Source organism: Callithrix jacchus, chromosome 18, assembly GCF_049354715.1.
Source record: "Callithrix jacchus isolate 240 chromosome 18, calJac240_pri, whole genome shotgun sequence".
Classification (NCBI taxonomy): Eukaryota; Metazoa; Chordata; class Mammalia; order Primates; family Cebidae; genus Callithrix; species Callithrix jacchus.
The window spans coordinates 9,378,620-9,382,465 of NC_133519.1; the positions used below are offsets into that span (position 1 = coordinate 9,378,620).

A 3,846-nucleotide genomic window follows, 5' to 3' on the forward strand; every position below is an offset into this window, starting at 1 on the left:
GGCGTGCGCGACCCGGTGTGTGGTGCGCCCGGAGCCCCACGTTTCAGCCCTAGGGAAGGAAAGCCAGTTGAGGGAAGTTCTCCATGAATGTACATGACCGACCAAATCCCTCTGGAACTGCCACCATTGGTGAATGGAGAGGTCGCCCTGATGCCCCACTTGGTGAATGGAGACGCAGCTCAGCAGGTTATTCTCGTTCAAGTTAATCCAGGTGAGACTTTTACAATAAAAGCGGAGGATGGAACACTTCAGTGCATTCAAGGACCTGCTGAAGTTCCCATGATGTCACCCAATGGATCCATTCCTCCCATTCATGTGCCTCCAGGTTATATCTCACAGGTGACCGAAGACAGTACTGGCGGCCGCAGGGTGGTGGTCACACCCCAGTCTCCTGAGTGTTATCCCCCAAGCTACCCCTCAGCCATGTCTCCAACCCATCGTCTCCCTCCCTATCTGACTCATCAACCACATTTGATTCATAACTCACACACAGCTTACTACCCGCCTGTTACCAGACCTGGAGATACACTGCCTCAGTTTTTACCCAGCATCATCTTCCCCACACGATATACGGGGAGCAAGAAATTATACCACTGTATGGAATGGCAAGCCTCTGCACAAAAAAACTGAAAGACTGCCAGATCGATCGCCAGAACCGCCTCAGCAGCCCTCCTTCCTCTATCTACAAAAGCAGCTACACGACAGTGTACAATGGCTACGGGAAGGGCCACAGCGGCAGCCGTGGCGGAAGCGGCAGCGCTGGTGGTCCCGGAATTCAGAAAACAGAGCGGGGAGCAAGAAGCAGCCCGAATTCGAATGATTCAGACTTGCAAGAATATGAGTTGGAAGTAAAGAGGGCGTGAGGCATTCTTTCGGGAATAGAGAAACCACAGGTTTCTAATATTCAGGCGAGAGCAGTTGTGTCGTCCTGGGCTCCCCGCCTTGGACTTTCTTGTGGACCCCACAGTGGTCTTTCCTTCCCCTACAGTTACGAGGTTGCCTTAACAGACAAAGGACGGGATGGAAAATACAAGATAATTTACAGTGGAGAAGAATTAGAATGTAACCTGAAAGATCTTACACCAGCAACGGATTATCACATGAGGGTGTCTGCCACGTACAATTCCATAAAGGGATCCTGCTCCAAGCCTGTTAGCTTCACCACCCACAGCTGTGCACCCGAGTGTCCTATCCCTCCTAAGCTGGCCACAGGAGCAAAAGTTCACTAACCCTGCAGTGGAAGGCACCAGTTGACAATGGTTCAAAAATCACCAACTACCTTTTAGAGTGGGATGAGGGAAAAAGGAACAGTGGTTTCAGACAGTGCTTCTTTGGGAGCCAGAAACACTGCAAGTTGACAAAGTTTGCCGGGCAATGGGGTACACGTTCAGGCTGGCTGCTGGAAACGACATTGGCACCAGTGGTTACAGCCAAGAGGTGGTGTGCTGCACATTAGGAGACATCCCTCAGATGCCTTCTGTGCCAAGGCTGGTTCGAGCTGGCATCACATGGGTCACATTGCAGTGGAGTAAGCCAGAGGGCTGTTCACCCGAGGAGATGGTCACTTACACCTTGGAAATTCAGGAGGATGAAAATGATAACCCTTTCCACCCAAAATACACTGGAGAGGATTTAACCTGTACTGTGAAAAATCTCAAAAGCAGCACACAGTATAAATTCAGGCTGACCGCTTCTACTGTGGAAGGAAGAAGCTGTCCAAGCGAAGTCCTTGTTTGTACGACAAGTCCTGACAGGCCCGGACCTCCTACCAGACCACTTGTCAAAGGCCCAGTTACATCTCATGGCTTTAGTGTCAAATGGGATCCTCCTAAGGACAATGGTGGTTCGGAAATCCTCAAGTACTTGCTAGAGATTACTGATAGAAATTCTGAAGCGAATCAGTGGGAAGTGTCGTCCAGTGGGTCAGCTACCGAATATACCTTCACCCACTTGAAACCAGGCACTTTGTACAAACTCCGAGCATGCTCTATCAGTACTGGCGGACACAGTCAGTGTTCTGAAAGTCTCCCTGTTCACACACTAAGCATCGCACCAGGTCAGTGTTGACCACCGAGGGTGCTGGGTAGACCGAAGCACAAAGAAGTCCACTGAGAGTGGGATGTTCCTGCATCTGAAAGTGGCTGTGAGGTCTCAGAGTACAGCGTGGAGATGACGGAGCCTGAAGACGTAGCCTCTGAGGTGTACCACGGCCCAGAGCTGGAGTGCACCGTTGGCAACCTGCTTCCCGGAACCGTGTATCGCTTCAGGGTGAGGGCTCTGAATGACGGAGGGTATGGTCCCTATTCTGAGCTCTCAGAAATCACCGCTGCTGCAGGACCCCCTGGACAGTGCAAAGCACCATGTATTTCCTTTACACCTGATGGATGTGTCTTAGTGACCTGGGAGAGTCCTGATAGTTCCGGTGCTGACATCTCAGAGTACAGGTTGGAATGGGGAGAAGATGAAGAATCCTTAGAAGTCATTTATCATGGGACAGACACCCATTTTGAAATAAGAGACCTGTTGCCTGCTGCACAATATTGCTGTAGACTACAGGCCTTCAATCAAGCAGGAGCAGGGCTGTACAGTGAACTTGTCCTCTGCCAGACACCAGCGTCTTCCCCTGACCCTGTCTGCACTCTCTGCGTCCTGGAGGAGAAGCCCCTCAATGCCCACCCTGATTCACCTTCTGTGTGCCTTGTACTGAACTGGGAAGAGCCATGCAATAACGGATCTGAAATCCTTGCTTACAACATTGATCTTGGAGACACTAGCAGTACCGTGGGCAACACCACCTCCCACGTTATGAAAGATCTCCTTCCAGAAACCACCCACCGGATCAGAATTCAGGCGATAAATGAAATTGGAGTCAGTTCTCTCTGTTTTACAGATTTAGCTGGAAACAAAAATGTCAGTGTTTTGGTGCACCTTTTTGAAATGCAAAACTAGGAAGAGATTAAACTGGATTTTTTTTTTTAAAGAAAAAAAACACAAGCCAGATACCAAAAGCTAGCTTTCTTATTTTTTAGTTTTTCTTATTCTTATTCTTAGTTTTTCTTTAAATTTTCAGATTTACCTTCATTCTATTTTCACACTGATGTCTTTTGCAAGCCTTTGAGTTTTGTTTTTGTTACAGTTTAGTAATTTATATTCACCAGTCACTCCTTATGTCTTGCTCATCTATATCTGTAAACATGAATCACAGCGTGTGTAGTTACAGGGCTAGGATTTCAGTTTTGTCAAGAGCATTAGCACAAAGCAACAGCAACATATAGAAGGTGTGTTCACTCAGATAAGACTGCCCTAAACTACCATTTTGTCACTCAGTTATTTAACTGTTCAGCTCATTTAAATTAAAATGTGTACTTTAATCTAAAATGCTTTAATAATCTGTATTTCTTATAATTTTAACACCATGAGCTGCCTGTATAAGAAATCAAGTAACCAAAATGCACCTATAAATTATGGAGCATTGTAGATTTTACTAGGTCAATTCATAGCAGTAACTTTAAGAGGGCATTGTGCAATAGTTAGCTGTTTTCTTGTTCAGCTATTTTAAAGGCTGCTTTAACTTGTTTGTCTTTGTATATAACTACTTCTAATCACTAGAGTTACTGTATTCTGTTATGTTTGACCAGAATTATATGACAAGAACTGGTAACAGTTGAGTGCCTCTGCCCATTGTCCATAATTTTACACTAACTGTGAGCAGTCTTCTTATGTGTCAGCTCATTATTTTTGAAACATTTGCCTTTAGGCTGTTCTTTGAGGTATCGATGAAGCCATTGAATTTCAAAACCGTAGTTCCGTGCACATAATACTAATGTAACAGCAGATGAAAATGGA

The 3,846-nt window shown here is 46.3% G+C and overlaps 1 pseudogene; it reads left to right on the top strand.

Moving 5' to 3' along the window:
* Nucleotides 1-2,949, top strand: LOC128930169 (fibronectin type III domain-containing protein 3B pseudogene; annotated as a pseudogene).
* The last annotated feature ends 897 nt before the right edge of the window (nucleotides 2,950-3,846 follow it).